We start from the raw sequence: 24,592 nt of genomic DNA, 5'->3' as shown, positions 1-24,592 counted from the left end.
AGAGATTTGGAGGAACTGCCTCATGTAATTACATCCTGGCAAAGCAAAAGTGTCCTCAAATTATGAAATGGAGGTTAGGATATGGGGAAACTCCAGCTGAGTTCCTGTACAAACAAAAACAAACTTCTAAAACTACGAGGTATCTTCATTTGAAAAGACTCCTTTGAACATAGATTTGTTATTGCATTACTTTATGCACAAAATAATTAAAAATTCCAAAGTGAGCCAGGCGTGTGCCCCATACCTTTAATCCCAGCACTTAAGAGGCAGAAGTAGGTTAATCACCATGTGTTCGAGGTCACCCTGCAACTACAGACTGAATTCCAGGTCAGTCTGAGCTACAGTGTAACCCTACATCATAAAAAAAAAAAAAAATCCTAACTGACATTGAAGAAGAGGAAACCTTACTGTGCCTTCCCGTATCATTGTAGATTAGATTGCAAATAGTGATTCCATTTTTAGAAACAGATGCATATCTGTTAGATTGGAATAATACCTTTACTTGTGAGGGAATGATAGCAGTTTTTTAAGGGGCAAATCTAAGGCAAATACTTATTCTTTTCTATGGTATGCTGGTTTAACTACAAACATGTAAAACTATTTGTGCAATTGGACCCATTATGCAAACTTTGCATTTCATCTGTAATTTTCAATTATCAGGAGAGTTGACTATCTTAAACATACTGAAATTGTAATAATGGCACATACCTTCATTCCTAGCACTGCCTGAAAAGGACTTTGAAGAGAAGGTTAGCTATGAGTTCAAAGCTTACGTGATATTGTGAACAGGAACAGCTGATAACCAAAAAATGACAAGTGTCTTTGTGATAACTCTAACATGCACTATGCCTAATAATTTTGCATTTTTACAAAACACCCAGACATAGGTGTCATTTCCTTGAGAAAGGACAGGGCTGACATGTACAGAAGACATGACAGTGGCTTGAAGTGTAAAATTGCTGCGATACACAAAGTCAGTCAACACCATATACTGTTGTTGAATGCCTGGTTTTCTTACACAGAGACATTGAAATCCAAGGACAACAAAAATAGAACAACAATTCAATAAAAGTTACCTAAACCCCTTTAAAAACATGGGTCCCACTTTATGAAGGACCAAGGAAACAGCACACAGGAATTGAGATGAGCAACACTGCTGCTTGAAGGGAGAGTTTGAAAACTTCCACTAGGCCGGGCATGGTGTTCCATGTCTTTAATACCCAGCACTAGACAGAGAATGCAGGATCACCATTGTTTTAGACACCCTGAGACTGCATTCTGATTTCCAGGTCAGCCTGTATTGTTGTGAAACCTACTTCTAAAAACAAATGTTAAGAAGAAAGAATGAATGAAAAAAAAATGGGGTCAGGGAAAATGCCTAGTGGTTAGGTCATTCTTCTACGAAGACTAAGGACCCAGGCTCAAGTCCTAATGACCCACATATATACCAGACGCACATGAGGGAACATAGTTCTGGTGTTCATATGCACTGGATAGAGGACCTGGTGTGCCCATACTCTCTTTCCTCTATCTCTATATTTCCCTCCCACAAATAAATAAATATTTTAAAAAGGAAAGAAAAAAGGTGAAAAACTCAAGCTTTTCCACTAAACTCAGGAACAAAACATGTGTTTCAATGTCCCCACTTTTCTTTGATATAGTAGAATTGTCTTATTAGTTATAGCGTTAGTTATGGCAAGGAAAACCAATTACCATATGTTCTCTCTCATATATGCCTCATTGCTACAGATGATTGGACTTCTGTGTGAGTAGGAAGAAAACTCACAAGCAAAGGAAAGTAAGCTAGAAAAGAGATATAAAGGGAAGAGAAAGGAAGGGAAGTGGGTACTTAATAGGATGCTATTGTATACATGTAAGTAGAAAAATAGATTAATGGGGTAAAAAGGACCAAGTGAGAAGAGGGGAAGATTTGAGTAAAGGAAAGGCAGAAGGAGGGCTAATCAAAACCTCAGAGGACATAAATAAATCATATGGAAACATACTTTTTGGGACAATGGAACACCAGGAGCTGTACACTGTTACTAGAAAATTTTCAGTGCCAAGGATGGCATACCTTCCAATGACTTGTTGGCCAGATTCCTCCCATTTGATCCCCCCTCCAAACATTACAGACTATTCCCTGGGGTCTGGGTTTCTCCCAAGGTGACCCAGAAGAACAAAAGAGCACACTTGCCTCGAGTTTGCATGTGGTGGCAAGAGGCCCTGAACCGCCCATTCTGTCTTCCCGCTATATAACTCTTCCAATCTCAAAAATATAATAAATAAAATGTTTTTGCAAAAGAAAAACATGAAAAATTTTAATAGTATGATTAGTGGATACACAAAACTCACTGAAGCTGATTGTTTTTGCTTGCACACAGGAATGAAATCTATGTGCAACACACATCAACCAAAAAATCCAGGAAAAGTACCTGAACCATTATCACACCTTGAATCAAGGCACAGCTTTCTGAAGGACACACAAGACTGCATAGAGTTATTCATATAAGAAACAGTGAGCCTTGAAGGGAGAGATTGAAAACTTACACCCTTCATGGCATTGGCATTGTGCTCCACGACTTTGTTCTCAGCACTACGGAGGCAGAGAAAGGAGGCCTACCATGACTATGCAGCCATGCTGAAAGCACATTGTGAAATCCAGGCCAGCTACTACTAGAGTGAAATCCAACCTTGAAATAAAAGAAATGTTATGAAAGAGCAAAAAAGAGGAACTGGGGAAATGGCTTAGCATTGACAGGTAAATTGGACTGTGAAGTACAAGGTCCTGGATTTGATTCCTCCTTTGATAAACAGGTCAGTTTGACACCGCATACTGTGTAGGCTTCCTGGTTTTCCTTGAACACCTTCAATGAGATGGAAGGGCAACTCCTCCTAACCAACAAATCAATTAAAAATTTCTGAACCCTTATGAAAACATGAGTCAAGTTTTCCCTTTAAGAAGGACTCACAAGACTACAAAGAAGTATTGATATGGGCAACATTGCAGCTTGAATGGAGAGTTTGAAGAAATATATCATACCAGGCATTGTGGGACATGAGAATGTAGGCAGAGATAGGAAGATCACCATGAATATGCAGCCATCAGGAACCTACATCATGTAATCCAGTTCATCTTCAACTACAGCGAAACAATACCTCAAATAATAAATATTATCCAGGAGCAATGAAGGGGGACTTGGGAAATGGCTAAGCAGTTACATGTAAATTGGTCTGAGAAGCCTAACGTCCCGGGTATTTTTCTCAGGACTCATGTAATCCAGATAAACAAAAGAGCACACGTGCCTCTAGTTTGTATGTGGCAGTAAAAGGCCCTGTCCTGCCCATTCTGTCTTGCCCGCTATAGGACTCTTTCACAAAATTATAATAAATATAACGTTTTTAAAAAAGAATAAAAAGGGCTTAGCGGTTAAGCGCTTGCCTATGAAGCCTAAGGACCCCGGTTCAAGGCTCAGTTCCCCAGGTCCCACATTAGCCAGATGCACAAGGGGGCACACGTGTCTGGAGTTCGTTTGCAGTGGCTGGAAGCCCTGGCGCACCCATTCTCTCTCTCTCCCTCTATCTGTCTTTCTCTCTGTGTTTGTCGCTCTCAAATAAATAAATTTAAAAAAATTTAAAAAAAAGTAAGCTCTGATTTAAAAAAAAAAAAGAAAAAAAAGAAAGTCTTTATGAGTATGATTGATGGATACCCAATACTCACTGCAGTTGATTTTGTGAAGCTGCTAAGGAATGAGTAATAAAATAGACATTAAATGGGTTTTTCTTATTTTGAAAATAGTATTTTATTTTTATTTATTTATTTGGTAGAGACATATGAGAAAGAGAGAGGGCAGGGGAGAGAGAATTGCCTCCAGCCACCACAAATGAACTCCAGAATTATGCACCCCCTTGTATATCTGACTATCATGGGACCTTGGAAATCAAACCTGGGTCCTTTGGCCTGGCAGGCAAACACCTTCATCCTAAGCCTCACTCCAGCCCATTCCATTCTTAACATTGTTTTCTAATCATTTCGCTGAGTAAAGAAAAAGAAAAAGATGCCCTTTCCTTGTGTGTGAGAGCCCAAGCAGGTGAGCGTGCATACGCACATGCACATGACTACAAATAAAGAGGAGGAAAAGCAGATCCAAAGGTTTCTTACTGACCGCAACTCTTTAGCAGACATGTGGGTTAACTGCCTCCGCTATCGTTTGATTTTCTTATGTAGGTTCTCACTGTAGTCCAGGCAGGTCTGGAACCCATTATGTAGTCCCAGAGTGGCCTCAAAGTCACAGTCATTCTCCTACCACTCCATCCCAAGTGGTGGGAGTACAGACATGTGCCACCGTGCCTGCCTAGAAGAGCTAAATAGGAGAGCTCCAAGTCCATGGGACCCTGTATCAAAAAATTATGGTGAGAGAAACTTTGGAAGATAATTGTGAACTACTTCCTCCCACAAACACTTGTACATACACATGTGCCTGCACACATACCTGTTTCTACCCATATACAATCACATGTACACACAGATGCACACATACCTCATATACATGTGGACAAAAAAATCCATTTTAGAATGACTACCTTTGTTTATGCTATTTCCCACAATTACTATTAGTTTCTTTAAGGGGTATCATTAAATTATTTATGATATATTTTCAAGAAAAGAGATAGGTGGAAGTGAACTAGAAAGAGAATGGGTGCTCCAGAGCCTCCAGCTGCTGTGTCAGTTTGTGCATCTGGCTTTACATGGGTACTGGGGAATCACACCTGGGTTGTTAGGCTTTGCAGGTAAGAGAGCCATCACTCCAGCCCTGCTATCACTTTTCAAAGACTTGTGTGTTAGTCTTTGCTCATAAATGGTAATATGGCTGGAGAGATGGCTGAGCGGTTAAGTGCTTGTCTGTGAAGTCTAAGGTTCTAGTCTCTCTTCCCCAGTGCCCATGTAAGCCACATGCCCAAAGTCGAGCATGTGTATGGAGTTGGTTTGTAGCAGCGGGAGGCCCAGATGCATCAATTCTCTGTCTCTCTTTGTCTCATCTTACCTCCCTCCACGCCCTCTCTCTTTAGCTCTGATATAATAAACAAAACATAATTTTAAAACATGGTAATATAGAGCTCAGACTCCTTAGCCCACAGTTTACATTTTCCCAGCAACTATCTGAGCAGATTTTTCCAATTCTTTCCTTACATAGTTGTGTGATCTCCAAATGGAGCAGTTTCCCCACCAACACCCTACTTCCCTCCATGGCTGTCACTCTTGTTCCCACCAATATCTTTGGAAGCATCAACTGTCCCAGCATGGTTTGCAGAAAGCAAGCCTGTGACTTGGTTCTGGGTGTGAAAAGTGTCACAAATCCAAGTGCCTCCTCCACTCTTCCCTGCCCTGCTAATCATCTTGGAAGACCCTGGTTTAAGGATCTATTCCTCAGATCTGGTGTTAGCGACATGCACAAGGGGGGTGTATGCATTCCGTAGTTTGGAGGTCCTGGCACCCATATTCTCCCTCCCTCATGCTTGCACTCTCTCGCTCTCTCCCTCTCTCTCTCTCTCTCTCACCACTATCCTTTTTCTGTCGCTATTAAAAATGAAATACATAAATAAAATTGAAAAGTAAATAAAAGAGAGAGAGAGAAAGAGAGAACATCCCAGGGAAGGCTTGCACCAATTAGCGGGCATGTGTGACCTCATGCCTGGCTCACCACTGGCTGGCATACATTGGATCTGGAGAGTTGAACGTGTGATCTGAAGCATTGATGGCAAGAACCTTAAACACTAAGCCATCTCTCTAGCACATAAGTTGGCTTGACTATGATTTCTAGATATGAAACTCTCTTCCTCATTATTGTCACTTTTCCAAAGACCTAGAATGACATAGGCAGGTCAAAGAAACGGTGCCTGAGTTAGTAGAAGGGTTCAATTCCCTAATACTCACATAAAGGCAGATGCAGAAAGTGGCACAGGTATCTAGAATACTCATTCGCTTAGTGGTTAAATGTGCTTGTTTGCAAAATCTGAATGCCTGTTTAATTCCCCTGTACCAACATAATGCCAGATACACAAAAGGGTGCGTGTGTCCAGAGGAGAACAAAAAAAGAAATCACTGTCTGCAAATGCCAAATGAGGGCTTGGGAGATGGCTTAGTGGTTCAGTGGATTTTCTTTCAAAGCTGGTTGGCCCATTTTATTTCCCACATACTCACCTAAAACCAGAACCCGGTATCCATGGTAAACCAGATGCCTATATATTTTCAGTCTACCCAATATCTTTCTGAGACTTTTTATCTCATTCTGTCTCTCTACCCCTGAATAAATAAATATAGATTTTTTTAAAAAGAAAGTAACCAATAAAACAGCCATGCATCAGGGCACATGTCTTTAATCTCATCATTTAGCAGGTGAAGGCAAGAGAATTGCTGTGAGTTCAGGGCAGCCTGAGAGTACATAATGTATTCCAGATCAGCTAGTGCTGGAGTGACTCCCTGCCTTGAAAAAATAAAAAAGATATAAAAAGTTAAAAATAAATTAAAAACAAGCAAACAGACAGTCAAACAAACAGAAAAGACATAAAATGCCTTAACAAAACATAATACTGAGCACTTGGGCAGCTGAGGTAGTAGGATCACCATGAATTTGAAGCCACCCTGAGAATACAGAGTAAATTCCTCATCAGCCTGGATCACAGTGAGATGCTACTTTGAAAAGAAAAATAAATAAAATAAACTGAAATCCTAAAATGCTAATACTTTCAGCTAAATAAAATTAAAGAAAGAAGGAGAGAAAATATACCACTGTCCCTGGTGAGACAAATGTCCACTGTTCTGTGAGAACACTGTGACTTCTATTTTTGTTTGAGTCAAAAAAAATACAGTAGATACGGATTCAGTGAGAAACTTTGTGTGGTGGTTTGAATATATAGCCCCCAATATATTCAGTTTTTGATAGTACTTTGCAACTGCAGCCACCTAGCTGGAGGCAATGTCACTGGGTGGATCTTAAGGTGTGGCGGGTTGCAGATTTCAATCTAAAGACATGCAAAGTGTGCCTAGATGGAGTGCCTGAAGTGTAAAGAAAAATACAAAAATGGTGCACGTATCTTCAGCTTGTCTGCAGCTACTAGAGGGCATGAAGTACCCATTCTTTCTGTCTCTCTTCTCTCACTCTTGCTGCTTGTAACAAAATTAACTTATGTAAAACAGAGAACTTTAGGTCTTTTTCTTACTGCAAAAAATCTCCTGAAACATGTACCTCTCCATGCATCTCCCTATACAGGGTTACTCAGGAATTAAGCACCATTAACTACTGGATCCATTAAGCCAATCTCCAATTACAAACACACACACACACACACACACACACACACACACACACACACGTATCATATTTGAGGTTTTTTGTGTTTTCTTTCATTTTAGTTGTTTTGTTTGTTTTGGGGAATTTCTTGTTTTTCTTTTCCTTTTTTTTTTTTTTTTTTGAGGTAGGTTCTTCCTCTAATGCAGGCTGATCTAGAATTCAGTATGTATTCTCAGGGTGGCCTCAAACTCACAGCAATCCTCCTACCTCTATACCACATGCTGATAATAATGGCATGCACCACCATGCCTACTCAAAAGAAATATTTTAATGTTTTCAAACTTAACGTCACTAACAATTATATCCAGATTCATTTGTTTTACACTTTAGTTGTGTTGTGGTTGAAGTTCACTGGGAGTATATCAATGGTAGAAGGAGAGATGTTTGGAAGATTTGGCTTATGTGACTATGTTTCTGGCAAGTCAGATGTCTGCGTAAGCCCTGAATTGGAGGTTAATAGATAGGGAAACCCCAACACCCTGGGTCATATACAAACAACAAAAAGAACAAAACTCTAAAACTATGAAGTATCTTCAGTTGGAGGGATAACATCATATCAAAGACTCAACATAGTTGTTTGTTGCCTTACTTTAGTCAAAAAACAATTATAAATTCCAAACTGACATTGAAGAGAAAGAGGAAGCATTGCTATGATTTACAGTAACATTGTAGACTATATTGCACTCAGTGATTCCATTTTTAGAAACAGATTCATATTGATTATATTGAGAGACTACCTTTACTTGCAAAGAAATGATAGCAATTTCTTTAGGGACACATCTAAGGTAAATATATATTCTTTTCTAGGGTATCCCAGTTTAATTACAAATGTTTACAACTATTTGTAAAATTGGACCTATTATGCAAACTTTCCTTTTATCTGTGATGTTCAATTATCAGCAGAGATGATTATCATACACACATTGAGATTGAAGTAATGGCGTGCACTTTTATTCCTAGCACAGCCTAAAAGGCCCAGGAAGTAAAGGTTATCAATGAGTTCAAAGCTAGACAGATATTGTAAATAAATAGGAACACTCAACCACTATTTGTGGGAATGTAAGATGGTACAACCACTTTGGAAAGCAATATGGAGACTCCTGGAAAAGCTGACTACAGAGATACCAACAGACTCAGTAATTCACTTACTGGGCATCTACCCTAAAACCTTCAAACCACAGGCCAAAGAGATTTGCTCAACCATGTTTGTAGCAGCTTAATTCATAATAGCTAAAAGGTGGAATCAACCCAGATGTCCATCACTAGAAGAATGGATACCTAAGATGTGGTGTATCTACACAATTGTATTCTATACAGCAGTAAGAAAAAGATGACGCAATGCAATTAGAGGAAAAATGGTTGAACCTGGAACAGATCATTCTCAGTGAACTTACCCAATCACAGAAAAAAAAATCATCACATAGTCTCATTCATCTACAGCACCTGACCTGAATCTACCCAAGATGTCTCACATATGCAGCAAGCATCTCGTGGACTAGACAATGGGATGGGTGGGAACAGAGGGGAGGGCAATAGAGTGGTAGGAAACACAAATCTAGACCCAAATGGCAATGGTACCATAAAATTCTACTCCCTAAAAGGCAGACCAAATGGCTGAACCTTCACCAGCCCCTTAGAGGGAACACCTGAACTACAAGTCACTGGGGAGGGTATGATGAAGACCAATCTTAATCTTCTACAGCGTCCCTCCTTCCCTCTCCCCCCTCTCTCTTTCTCACTCACTCTGCTTTCTCTAATTTGTGTATATTAGTTATCTTTTTCTTCCTTTTATTAGTGGGCACTGACCTGTAACTCCCAGTACCAGCATGGGGCTATCATCCACAATTCACTTTTGATTAGAGAGACCTACAAGGTTTCCTATAAGAAAGACAGATTTCTTTCTGAGTAACTGATGACCCACCAAAAGTTAGTGGTAAGACCCTACTGCTGAAGATACCTTATGTAGTCGACACATAAAATGGAATGGCATGGCTGGAATCTGGAAGATAGTCAGTGCCCTGACAGTCAGCACGTCTAGTGCCAGAAGGTGCTACATGGGCAAATGGGGGAAAATGACCAATATCTGTTTAAGCATCTAACCTACTTAGTAGAAAATAACTTATTTTGATGCCCACACAAGTGCAATAGTGGCACACAGCCATGTTGGGGAACCAACTGCTGTTGATTCGGCTAACTGATCCCCTCAGTGATAGGAAACCCATAGCTGGAGCTGGGAAACAAGTCAGAACTATATCCAAACATAACCCCACTCTCCATTATCAAGCTACCATCAATTGTGAGCTATAAGAGGGCCTACACCTATTAAATTCTCTATTAAAAAAGTAAAGGTTATCTCGTTCATTCTGGTGATAACTTACTTTCTGTTGGAGAATCTGCTTCTTTTTTTCAGATAGATATATATCCTAAGGATACAGCCACCCCATCATATCTCAAGAGGTCCCTGGCTGAAACTGAGAAAAATTGGCGAAACAAGCAAGGGTGCTATTTTCCTGGTTAACTGGATACCAGCACAAGAGTGAAGGAGATCAACACAAAGAAAAACAATGCCTACAAGTCAGAGAGAAACCCAGAGGCCACACATCTCATTACTAAAGCACACACAAAAAAGGAATCCAACATGGCTCAGGGAAATATTGCGGAAGAGGGGGCAGAAAGTATGTCAAAGACATGTTGGGTCATGATATGGAGAGACATTTATCCTACACATAACTGAGGGCTAACTCCACAATGCATGACCCATATGCCTTAAAAAGGAGAGGTCAAGGGGAGGAGGTAAGTCAAGGATGAGCCTAATAATGGTACCCAACTGACTGTTTTTGCTGAATACAAAACTAATTAGTTAAAAAATAAAATAAAAAAAGAAATGGGAAGAATGAAAAAAAGTAAACAAATGCATCTGATAACCAAAGAATGACAAGTATGTTTGTGGTAACACTGGACAGGATTGTGCCTAGGAATTTTGAAGTTTTACATAACACCCAAAGATATGGTGCTTTTCAGTGAGAAAGAGGGGGCTGAAATGTTCAGAAGCCATGACAGCGACATTAAGTGTAAAATCCCACCAACTCCTGTGATACACAAACAGAGTCAACACCACATACTTTCACTGAGTGTCTGGTTTTCCTTGCACAGAGGCAATGAGATCCCAGGCAACACAATAGACAAACAATTCAAAAAAAGATACCTGAATCCATGTAAAAAAGATATGTCAGTTGCACACTTTACAAAGCACCAATGAGTCACCACAGAGGAATTGAGATGGGCAACAGTGTGGCTTGAAGGGAGAGATTGAAGCCTATACTAGGCTGGGCATGGTGGTGCATGCCTTTAATCCATAGCGCTGGAGAGCCAGAGAAAACAGGATGGCAATGACTCTCTTGCCACGCTGAGACTGAATTGTGAATTCCCAGACGTTCTGTTCTAGTGTGAAATCCTACCTCAAAAAAACAAATTTAAAACAAATCTATAAAACTTTGTGACTGAGGTTCAACCTCCAAGTAAGAGTCCTACTGCCCGTGTCACAGGTAGAAATCAAACATGGCTCCTTGTATGTTGTGGAATTCTGTCACACTTCCAAGATTCCTGCATCAACATCCACGCATATTCCAGAAAAGTTGACTCATAAGCATCAACAGTGACAAGGATGAGTAAGCACTCCATGTAGCTGAACTCCAACTTTCAATGACGTTTTTAAATCTCTGAAGGTTTTATATTGGAGGAAGCTTCTCATTGTCAATCAGCTGGCCTTGGACTCCTAGCGGTTGTCCTCCCTCAGCCTATGAACATACGCTCAGTTGGGCTGTGTTATCCTAGAGAAACTCACACTTCATGTCCTGTTCACTCGTATTTCAGACATCCCCATTACAGTAACCTTTCTACTTCTACGTGATGTGGGGAAGTCTAAAATATTGCTGGAAGTGTGTTACTTAGTCACATCTGCATGGAACCTGCAGAACTTACAGAGGACTTGTGAAATTATATGTGAGGAGTGAGCTCCATTTTTGCCTCAGGGGCACCCTCCTGCTGAGGCTGTATACATTGAGGAGACTCTTAACTTCTAAAGGGGAAAATATGACACAATTGAACCCACATGCAAATATTGAGATATATAAGCATAGGGAAAACTTTCAAGCCTGGGCAGAAAAAATTAGGAGTTTCAGGTTTGAGAAATATTTTCTGTGTCGTGGTTTCCCTCAGAGGTGCTCTGGAGGACACCAGGCTCAAAAGAGTACATAACATAAATAAGAAGCCAACCAAATAAAACACCTTATCATGGCAGGGATTAATTCAAACATCACTCTAATAAATTTACATATTAATAGTCTTCATTCACCCATCAAAAGACACAGAGTTTCTGGATGGATCAAAAGACTGTACCCTTCTCTCTATTGTCTTAAGGAAACCCACCTCACCACTAAAGATAGACACCTCCTCAGGATGAAAGGTTGGAAAATTTGGTGCTAAGGAAATGGAAATAAGAAAGCATGTGTTGATATATTAATATCTGACAATAAAGATTTCAAACTAAAAGTAATCAAAAAGGACAAAAAAATGCCAATTCATGCTCATCAAGGAAGTGATCCAACATGAGCACATTATAATCATAAATATGCATGGCCACAGGGCCATCACTGTTTATAAAACAAAACCATCTTAATTGCATATGGTTTCCTTTGTCCCACAAACACAAGGACACAAAACAAAAAGTGATTACCACAAAGCCCTAACTTCCAAAAGGAACTGGCTAGTCTTCCAATTTGAACTCCTCCAGGGCATATTTCAGCATATGATGTGGACCTTGTACTGAAAATTGACTTCCTAAGCTCCCAGGGACTGAGGCCACTAACGATATAAAGAAGGCAAAAGGGAGAAAGGCAGTTAAGCACCAGGATCACTTGTCTTAGATTCCTAACTGTACATGTGATGTGACCAGCCAAATCATGCTCCTATCACTTTTCTCCACTATGATAGATGGTACCCTTTAAACTGTGACTCAAATTATATATATATATACACAATGGGTGTGGTGGTACACGGGTATAGTCTGAAGATTTAGGAGGCAGATGATGGAGAATCACATAAGCTCAAGGCCACCCTAAGACTATATAGTGAATTCCAGGTCACCCTGAGAGCCCATGTTGAAAAATAAAAATGAAAATTAAAACAAATAAAAACTGAGCTGGAAAGATGCCTTAGCAGTTAAACATTTGACTGGATATCCAAAGGATGAAGAATTGATTCACCTGGAACCACATGGGCCATATAGGCCAAGTAGGTTATATATCTGGACTTCGCTTACAATAACTGATGATAAGAGTGTGTCTATGCTCACTCTCCCTTTTATCTCTCAAATAAATAATATATATTTATTATAATACATCATATTGTATATATACATAAAAATACACACATATATATATTTGTGTGTATAGATATACATATATAAATATGTATATATAAAATATATATAAAAATATATAAAATTATACACACATTTGTTTATTGGGATAGGGTTTCACTGTCACCAAAGTTTTATCTGGAATACACTCTGTCATCCCAGGCTGGCCTCAAACACATGACAATCCTCCTACCTCTGACTTCTGATTGCTTGGATTCAAGGTGTATGCCACCATGCCCAGCTTTAAAATATATATTTTTGTGAAAAAGCATATGCATGAACATTTGGGGCTTGGGGTGTACACCAGAGAGCTCCTATATAATGTACTGAGTGAGATTGCCAGCATTACTGAGGTAAAACAAAACAAAACAAAACAAAAACAGCTTTCTTCTGCATTGGCATCAGTCCTCACCACCGAAGTTCACCTTGGGAAAGCATATGTTTCCTATGGGCTACATTTTTGCTTATGGACACTCATCATGTGTGGTTGTGTATACTGTGTGCCTCCAAGGATACACCATCTCATGTTGTAAGATGAAGAGTGGTCATGAATTCATATGATAGCAATAAACCCTTTAAAAAGCCAAGCATTGTGCACAGGCTTTTAATCACCACACATGGGAGGCAAGAGTAGGAAGGTTACAGTGAGTTCAAATCCAACCTAAGACTGGATAGTATGTACCACTTCAGCCTGGATCATAAATGATGGTGGGGATGTGGAAAAAGAGGAACCATTCTAAACTGTTGGTGGGAATGCAATTTGGTCCAGCTTTTGTGAAAATCAGTGTGGCGATTCCTACGACAGCTAAAAAATGATCTACCATGGGGCCCAGCTATAGCACTCACAGGAATATATCCTAAGGACTCATCTCATTTACTTAGAGGTAAGTACTCAACCATGTTTATTGCTGCTCAATTCATAATAGCTGGGAAATGGAACCAGCCTAGATATCCCTCAACTGATGAGTGGATAATGAAGATGTGGCACAATTATACAGTGGAGTTCTACTGAGTGGTAAAGAAAAAATGATGCCCCCTAAACATTTTAAGCTATTACTGAGGCCCTTGGTTTCCCACCAGGAATAGATGGTAACTCCCTATTGCTGAAGACTCCACATACTTGGGCTGCAAGGCCACTGAGAAATCCTGCTGGAACTGAGCTTATAAACTCCTCCATGTAGACCAGCTAACAGAAAGCTCGAAGATGCCATTCTGCATGCAGTTCAATGGAAGAAAGGGATACCACCCAGTGAAGTTACTCAAGAGAGGACACTGCAAGACTTATAATTGGCCAGCCAGGCCAAATGAGCCAATGGGTGCAATAGTGGCACATCTATCATGGTGTAAACCAACTGCACTCCAATAGGACTGGAGGTCTGCCTCATGGGAGGGAATACATCTCTGATGCTGAAAACTTAAAACAGGGATAGTCATGAGACCTAGGGGTATAACATCTGCTGATGTCTGGAAAAATGTATATACTATGCTTATCAAACTACCCAGTAAGAACCTCTCTTAATATTCCTACCCTTATATTAATGCTACTCTCACTTTGGGTAAAGAATCTTCTCTTCTCAGATGGAAGTGACCTTGGCATGACTCAGAAGATATCATAGTGCTTGAAAGAAGTGACTGGAGTCCTGAGTAATATCTTGATCACAACTTCCAAGGCTCAGGGTCTAATGTGGAAGAGGTGGCAGAAAGAATGTAAGTTCCAAAGAAAGGGTAGGACTCCTTATAACGTGCTCCCTCCAGACATAAAATGGCCTGGATATCCATGACCTCATAGTGCCTGACACTTCTTACACAAGACTATCATAAGAGGAGGAAAAGATCATGACATCAAAGAAAAAGGGAAACTTATTGAGATGGGGAGGGGATATGATTGAGATTGGAATTTCAAAGGAGAAAGTGGGAGGCAGAAGAGTGTTACCATGGGATAAATTTTTTTACAATCATAGAAAATGTTAATAAAAATGAGAAAAATAAACAAATAAGTAAATAAAACAAGAAATAAAGTATAGGCTGGGTTTGGGTGTGCATTGATTTAATCACATCAATCACCAGACAGAGGTAGGAAGATTCCCCTGAGTTCAAGGCCATACTGAGTGTATGTAGTGAATTCTAGGTCAGCCTGGGCTAGGGTGAGATCCTTTGTGGAAAAATTTTTAAAAACAGTTAGGAAAGAAAAGGAAACATAAGGAGCATTTATAAAATGTGCTACCACAGAGAGCTAGAAAGTTTTAAGAGAATGTTGTTTCTCAGCCCTTCATTTTATAGCCTAAGACCTCCTTACCCCAAGATTTAAATAATTTTGGCCCAATGCCAAAATCTATCTCACACAAATGGGAATGAGGATTTATTATGTGACTTTCATATCTATAGTTTTGTTAAGTATTAACATTTTTATCATGCTATCTATAGCAATAAAGTAAGAGACACACATAAAATGGATATAAATTGGAAAAGAAGATATCAAACTATCTCTATTTGGAGATGATATGATTCTATACATAAAAGACCCTAAAAATTCTACCAGCAAACTGTTAGAGCTGATAAACACATTTATCCACTTAGGAGGATACAAAATAAAGGCACAGAAATCAATAGGTTTCTTATATACTAACAAAAAACATTCAGAAAATCAAATCAGGGAATCTGGCCCAATAACAATTAACTCAAAAAATAAATTAATAAAGGACCTTGGAATAAACATAACTAAGGAAATAAAGAATATATATAGGACAACTATAAAACACTGAAACATGACATTGCAGAAGACACCGGTAATGAAAAGACATCCCATGTTCTTGGACTGGAAGAACCAATATTGTGAAAATGTCATTCTTTCCATAATCAGTGTACTCCTTTAATAAAATCCCCCTCAAAATTCAAATGTCATTCTTCACAGGAATATAAAAAAAATCCTAAAATTCATTTTCAATCACAAATATTCTTTGCCTCCCATCTCAGCCCCTCCACAAGTTACAAGGTTCTCAACATAACATGAATGAAATTAAGAATAAAGTTGAGGTTGTATTAAGTTATGGATTTCTGAAGAGACAGAGTTAGGTGAAAGGGAGAGTGTCATTAAGCGATAAGGCTGTCTGAGGCATCTGGATGTTTCCCTCTCTCAGATCATGCTGAAAACCCCTAGTATCCCCTCACTTTACTTGCAAGATTCTGCACAGTAAAATTTGCTTATTTGTTCATCGGATGCATAATTACAGAGCCCCTGCTATGTGTAGACAGGACTGGATATGAGAAAGCATCAGACAGCAGTGTAGCCTACTCGGCAGTTAGTAGGCACCGACACACAGAGCTGTCGATAGAAAGTCACCATGGTGACTTGTGCCTGTAACTGCAGAGCTGAGGAGGTGGAGACAAGTGAATCCCTGGGTCTCACCAGGCAATGAGTCTGGTCAACTTGGTCGTTTCCTGGGTAGAGAGAGAACATCTTTCAAAAAGGGGACATGTAGGGCTGGAGAGATGGCCCAGGGGTTAAGATGCATGCTGAAAGCCTAATGTCTGAGGTTCAATTCCTTAGCAGGGACATAAGACAAAGTAAGAAATTTCCACCCATCAGCAGCTTATGGTCAGGCATTTTGTGCCAGCAACAGGAAGGTAACTAGAACACCATGAAAGCATACATAAAAGGCAGAAACAGCCAGCACTGGAGTGGCAGAGACAGGAGGATTCTTGGGGATTTTCAGCCAGCTAAGTTTGCTAAACTTTTTTTTTTTTTCCCTTTAAGATAGGGTCTCACTCTACCTCAGGCTGACCTGGAATTCACTATGTAGTCATAGGTGGCCTGAAACTCTGAATGATTCTCCTACCTCTGCCTCCCAAGCATGCATACAGAGTTAATTTTTAGTGGCTGGAACCCTGCCTCATGTGCTCATCCTCTCTCTGTCTCTCCTTATCTGCCTCTCAAATAAATTTTATACCTATACCTATACCTACCTACATATATATATACATACATATACATACATATATATATATATATATATATATATATATATATATATATATAAAATCTCAAGAAAAATCAGGAAGAATGGGGCTTGGGGAGAGTAAGAGTTCTGGGTGCATAACTACCAGGTAATAAATCACGTCCCAGCACTAATGTGAACAGGAAAACACATGCAGAAAGAAAAAGAAGAGAGATGGAAAAAGGAACAGAGATTATGAGAACGGATCTCCAAGACCTCTCATTACTCCAAGTGAACTCTAGATTCATGCACCACTGTGCAGCTAGATTTATATGGGAACTGGAATATAGAAGTCAGGTCTGTAGAGTTTACAGGCCAGTATTCTAGCCATTAAATGATCTCTCTAGCCAACATACAAATGAAAAAAAAAATGGTTAAGTATTTCAATTTACTTGAAATCTGGCTTCTCAAAAGACACATTATAGGCCATGAGAAAGTGATTTTACTTAAATCATTTTTTTTTAATTGAGTGAGGAAAAATACTACCTTCTCACCAGGCAAAGAGAGTCACTCTTATCATGATTAAAAATTATTTTATTTTTTTTAAATTTGGTAGAGTAAGGAAGAGAGAGAGAGAGAGAGAGAGAGAGAGAGAGACAGAGAGAGAGAGAGACAGAGAGAGAGAGAGAGAGAGAGAGAGACAGAGAGAGAGAGAGACAGAGAGGGAGGGTGACAGAGAATTGGTGTGCCAGGTTCTCTAGCCAATGCAAATGAACTTCAGATGTATGTGTGTACTCCCTTGTGCATCTGGCTAATATTACTCCCCAGGAATTGAACATGGGTCCTTTATCCCTGCAGGCAAATGCCTTATTTTCTAAACCTCCCCTCTACCCCATTACTAACATTTTTAATCACTTTGCTGTCCAGAGCAAAGGAAAAGATCCACTTTCCCTGCACACACAGACACACAACCACACACACACACAGCACTAAAAATACTTAGGTGTGAAGCAAATCCAACTGTGACTGCCTGACATCACCTCTTTTGTAGACTAGTCCTTCATTTGCTGACATTATTAACCAGAAGAAGACATTTTTTGAGTTCTCACTTACTTGCTCTGTTCATGAAATTTTCAACAGTTGACTCTGACTTTGCCTAGTAAGGTCAGTGTCCTATGCTTCTGTCTCTTAGGGGGCAGCACGATCTCTAATACTTTTCCTCCCTTCACCTCACCCCACACCCCACAGGTCAAAAATTTCTCAACAGAAAATTAAAATAGTTAATAATAAAGTTTTGATTGCATTATCATGGATTTTTGAAGAGACAGAGTTAGGGGAAAGGGAGAAAGTCATTAAAGTGAAGGCTGTCTGGGGTATCTGAATGTTTCCTGCTCTCAAATCATGCTGATAACCCCTCGTTTCCCACACTTTACTTGCAGGATTCTGCATAGTAACCTTTGCTTATTCGTTCATCTAATGCATATTGACAGACTCCTGCTGCATGTAAGACACGACCAGATAGAAGGAAGCATCAGACAACAGTGCAGCCTACTTGGGAGTGAGCAGTCACTGACACACAGAGGTGCCAAGGGCATGCCTCAGTCACTTCTTCTGCTCTTCTGTGGATAGCAATGAAAATAGAAACAACAGTGTTAGAGAGATGGCTCAGCGGTTAAGGTGCTTGCCTACAAAGGCTAAGGACACAGAACATTGGGATTATACCTTTACTTGCCAGAAAATGATAGCAATTTCTTTAGGTACAAGTCTAAAGCAAATACATATTCTTTTCTAGGGTATCCTTGTTTAATTACAAACATTGAAAACTATGTTTAAAATTGGACCCATTACACAAACATTTCATTTTTTCTGTGATTTTCACTGATCAGGAGAGTTGATTATCATAATCACATTGAGATTGAAGTATGGGCATGCAACCTTAATTTCCAGCAAAGCCTGAGAAAGCTTATAAAGAAATGGTTTCTTATGAGTCCAAAGCTAGCCTGATATTGGGAACAAGTACACCTGATGACTAAAGAATGTCAAGTAACTTTGTAGTAAACCCAGTCTGGATTGTCCTAGTAATTTTAAAGTTTTATATAATTCCCAATGGTATTGTGCCATTTCAGGGAGAAAAGTGAAGGTCAAATATAAAGAAGACATGACAGTGGCTTTAAGTGTAAATTCCCACCTTCTGTTCTAATGCACAAAGACAGACAACACCTCATACTGTTTGTGAGAGCCTGGTTTTCCTTGTACAGAGGCAATGAGATGCAAGGAAAACACAAATAAACCAATAATCCCAGAAAATATTCCTGAATCCCTTTATAAACATATGTCAAGGTGCTCATGTTGCAAAGGACAGATGAGACAGCACACAGGAATTGAGATGAGCAACAGTGCTGCTTGAAGGGAAAGTTTGAAAACCTACACTAAGCTGAGCAAGGTGGTGAATGCCTTAAGTAGACAGCATTCAGCCAACAGAGAAAGGAGAATTATCATAACATTGCAGCCAACCTGAGACTTCATCATGAATTCATAAGCAGCCTGGGCTAGAAATAAGTGTTAGAAAAACACAAGAAAGAAAAATAAATGTGAAAAGTAAAAAAGTCTGAATGTTTTATATTTGAGTTGGGATCTCATGGTCGATCAGCTGGCCTTGGACTCTTATAGGTCGTCTTCATTCAGCCTATTAGTATGTGCTTAGTTGGGGGCTATGTTATTCCTAGAGAAACACACACTCGTGTCCTGTTAACTTACATTACAGACATCCACATTACAGCAAGCTTGTTACTTGTACATGATGGGACAAAGTCTAAAATTATGATCATTTTGAAGAAAACGATTCCATCAAGCACTTACCTGTACATCAGAAGTACCTGCTCTGCCCTCATATCTGGTAATTTATCTGAAAAGAGCTGAAGCTCTAACCTAGGGTGAGAGCTTAACTCTCTTATCCTAGGTTAGTGAATCTGTGAATTCTAGGTCAAAGAGAATGCCATGAAGATACAGGGAATCTCTGTATATAGAATTATGAGGCATTAGACAAGCATGTGAGATACCAGCTCACATCTACAGGGGAGCTCATTTCCAGCCAGAGAACCACCCTCTGTTTGATGCAGTAGACATTGAGGACTGTCCTAAATTAAAAGCAGTATATATGCCCACATAAAATCTGTATGCAAGGATTGAGGTTCTTTTTGCCTTGGGAGCCCAGAGAAAATTTATGAAGGCTGGGTGTAAAGAAATATGAGTCTCATGGTACTCACAAGCCAGGTACATAAGGAGTACATGATTCTGCATTTCAGTTTCAGTTGATAGAGGGCCTGCTTTTCTCATTCTCAATTTATTTCTGAATTTACTCTCTCTGTCTCTCCTTTCAAATAAGTAATATTATAAAAACTGGGTTTACTCTATTGCTTAGCAGTGGAAGCCTTTGGCTGCAACACAGGAGTCCCAAGTTTGAGCCTCTGGACTCATTGGAGCAATATGCGCAAGGGAGTGTGAGTGTGTGCACTTCCTTTGCAGTGGGTGTGAGTTCTAGTGCAACCATTGATTTTATCTCTTTTTGTCTACCTGTTACTTCTTCATTCTTCCTCCCTCTGTCTTCCTCACCATCTTTCACTGGCTGATAAATAAATTTATTGAAATAGTTCAATTTGTGGCTTCCAGTTAAGATGGTGAGATAGGTACCACACCAAAGCAGCCTATGAAGGAAAAGGCAAAAAAATAAAAATAAAAATAAAAAAGAAAGAAAGAAAAAGAAAAACCAGTAAAATACACACTTTTATTAAAAAGTGAGGTTACAGGAAATTGAAATGGCAGCAGGGAAGCAGGAGAGATCGAGAGCCCACAGCGCAGCAGAAGTGGCTCCTGCAGGTCAGCAGGAGCACAGTGGCAGTGTGCCAGCCATCTGCCAGGCTCAGCTTGAGCTACAGGAAAAGGCAGGTGAGGGGATTTTCCACTCACACCAGAGCTCCCCACATACTCAAGCTAAGTGAAGGGAGAATGGCAGTGAACAAAGGAGGAGCAGACCACAAGATAGAGGAAAACATGTAGTGAGAGAACAAGAGCAGCATTGGGAGCCTCCCCTCCCCCATCACCTGTGCCCAGCTCTAGACAACAGAGCAGCGGTTGAGGGACCCGGCCACACCTAATTGTACCAACAGCAGGAACCAAGCATAACTGAGACCAAAATCATCACAAAATGTAACTGGGGTTACATCAGATCAGTACACGCCTAATAATCCTGATATACAGGCCTGAACCGGAAGTGCTAACTGCACCTTCCATATCAGGACAAATTATGTGTTAAATCTTATGGATGGTCAGATTTACCATTCTTAAATAAGCTGTATTTTGGGCTTGTTATTTGTTGTTCCTTAATTTATAGTGGCTTTGTTTCCTCTTCTGTTATATAACAGGGAAGGGTCTCACCTGGCCACAAGCTGATTTGAAACCCTCTACTGACCAGAAATCTTAACCTCCTTGTTGTCAGGATTAAGGGAGTGGGTGAGGCACCACACAGACTAAGGGACAGACAGAGGATCTGGTTGTCATAATACCTACTCAAGGATCAACACTCTGAACTGTTTTTCATTGAAAATGTACATTGTTTAATTAAATTTTAGAAACTATCAGTATTTGGTTCAACTCAGCCTACTTGAATTCCCTCATAGCAGGGAAACCCAACACATAGGGTCACTTTTATCGATACCCTGAGAGTCTTGATAGCCACATTTACCACCTTAAACTCCTAAACTAAACATATGTAACATCAGATTGATTGATACATCTAATAATACACAGCTAACTAGAAAATACATTCACTAAATAATCCTGGATGCAAAAATATATACATTACAACATATGAATCACCAAAAACCAAGACAATATAAATCCACCATAATGAATTAATGCATCAGAAGTGACCTCCAGTGAGAACGAGTTAGAGGAAATGCCTGAGAAAGACTTCAAAAGAATGATTACAAATATGTTCAAAGAAACCAAAGATAGCAAAGAATACACAGGATGCCAATTTAATGAAATAAAGAGGACAATACTAGACATAAAAAAGGGAATAGAGAGGCTGGAGAGATGGCTTAGCAGTTAAGCGCTTGCCTGTGAAGCCTAAGGACCTCGGTTCCCCAGGTCCCATGTTAGCCAGATGCACAAGGGGGCGCACGCGTCTGGAGTTCGCTTGCAGAAGCTGGAAGCCCTGGCACGCCCATTCTCTCTCTCTCCCTCTATCTGTCTTTCTCTCTGTGCCTGTCGCTCTCAAATAAATAAATAAATAAATAAATTTAAAAAAGGGAATAGAAATAATAAAGAAAAACCAGTTACAATTACTAGCAGTAAAGAACACAGTTAATGAAATAAAAAACTCTGTAGAAAATCTCACCAGTAGAATGAATGAAGGAGACGACAGAATATCTAAGCTAGAAGACCAGGTGGCAGATCAAGTACAATCCAATGATGAGAAAGACAAACTAATAGAAAAGTATGAGTGGGAATTTCAAGATATTCAGGACACTATAAAAAGATCAAACATAAGTATTCATGACATAGTAGAAGGAGAAGAATTCCACTCCAAAGGCATAGTATGTATCCTCAACAAAATCACAGAAGAAAACTTCCCCCAAATTGGAAAAGTAGTGACAACGCATCTACAGGAATTCTTTCGAAAGCCAACCAGACAAAACCTGGAAAGAACCTCTCCTTGACATATTATACTCAAACTACCAAACACACAAACCAAAGACAAAACATTGAAAGCAGAGAGAGGAAAAATCAAGTTACCAACAAAGGCAAGCCTAACAGGATTACAGCAGATTACTTAAAACAATCTTTAACAGCCAGAAGGGCATGGAGTGATGTATTCCATGTTCTGAAAGATAACAACTGTCAACCAAGGTTACTTTATCCTGCAAAGCTATCCATTCAAATAGACGGAGAAATAAGGACATTCCACAACAAAAGCAAGCTAAAGGAGTATTTGAAGACAAAAGCAGCTCTACAGAAAATACTTGAAAGAGTCCTCAGTAAATGAACAATAAGAAAAGCACACATATAAAGAACAAGGAAAAAACAAACAATACTCAAACACTAGTTAACACAAGATAAAAAGGTAAAACCAGAAAAACTACAAAAAAGGGCAAAAATAAATACACACCTGTCAATAATATCTCTTAATATCAACGACCTAAATGCACCAACCAAAAGACATATGTTTGTAGACATGGTTAAAAAGTAGTGTCCTTTAATTTGTTGCCTTTAAGAAACCCACCTTTCTACAAAGGATGGACACTATCTTAGGGTGAAAGGTTGGGAAACAGTGATTCAAGCAAATGGACCTAGGTAACAAGCAGGGGTTGCTATCGCTATCCTAATATCTTGAGAAGGTAGACTTCAGACCAACATTGGTTAAGAAAGATAAGTAGGGCTACTTTTAATTGATTAAAGGCACCCTCCAGCAGAAGGACATTACAATCCTAGTCATATGTGCACCTAACATGGAGGCCCCCAAATTCATCAAACAAATGATATTAGAACTAAGGTCACAGATAACACTAAACACAGTGGTAGTGGGTGACTTCAACACCCCACTCACATCAATAGACAGGTCATCCTAGGAAAGTATAAACAGATAGACATCTGAAGTAAATTAGGTCATAGAAGGAATGGACCTAACAGATATCTACAGGATATTTCATCCAAATGCTGCAGAATATATATCCTTTTCAGCAGCACATGGAATATCCTATAAAATAGACCATATATTAGGACACAAAGCAAATTTTAACAAATACAGGAAAATTGAAATAATTCCTTGTATTCTATCTGACAATAATAGAATCACCTACAAAACAATAGCAAGAAAGGCTATAGAGCATACACAAAATCATGGAAATTAAACAGTGCACTGCTAAATGACGAATGGTGAATGAAGAAATCAAAAGGAAATAAAAAAATTTATAAAGTCAAATGATAATGAGAACACAACACATTAAAATCTCTGGGAAACAATGAAGGCAGTCTGAAGAGGTAAAATTATAGCCTTGAGTGCATATATTAAGAAATTAGAAAGGTCACATGTAAATGACCTAATGCTTCATGTTAAAGCCTTGGAACAAGAAGAACAAGGCAAACCAAATATCAGTAGACAGGAAGAAATAATAAAGATTAGGGCAGAAATTAATGAAATAGAAACACACAAACAAACAAACAATAAAAAACAATCCAAAGAATCAATGAAACAAAGAGTTGGTTCTTTGAAAGGATAAACAAGATTGATAAACCCTTAGCTAATCTGACCAAAAGTAAAAGAGAAGAGACACAAATTAATAAAGTTTGAGATGAAAAAGCTAACATCACAACAGATGGCAGAAAATTCAAAAAGTCATAGGGACATACTATAAAAGCATATACTCCACAAATATGAAAATCTGAAAGAATTGGATGATTTCCTTGATTTATATGACCTACCTAAATTAAAACCTGATAAGATTAATCAATGAAATAGACCTAAAACAAGCATGGAGATCCAAACAGTTATCAAAAATCTCCCAACTAAAAAGAACCCAGGCCATGACAGATTCACTGCTGAATTTTACCAGACCTCCAAGGAAGAACTAACACCATTGGCTGTTAAGCTTGTCCATAAAATAGAAAAAAAAAAAAAAAAAGAAGAAGAAAGAAAAGAAATCCTACCAAACTCAGTCTATGAAGCAAGCATCTCCCTAATACCAAAACATGGCAAAGATAGAAAAAAAATGAAAATTACAGAGCAATCACCCTCATGAACATAGATGCAAAACTTCTCAACAAAATATTGGCAAACAGAATACAAGAATATATCAGAAAGATCATTCACCCTGATCATGTAGGCTTTT

This window comes from Jaculus jaculus, unplaced genomic scaffold (genome assembly GCF_020740685.1).
Source record: "Jaculus jaculus isolate mJacJac1 unplaced genomic scaffold, mJacJac1.mat.Y.cur mat_scaffold_34_1_3701052_arrow_ctg1, whole genome shotgun sequence".
Lineage (NCBI taxonomy): Eukaryota > Metazoa > Chordata > Mammalia > Rodentia > Dipodidae > Jaculus > Jaculus jaculus.
Note: the sequence above shows the minus strand (reverse complement) of the source record.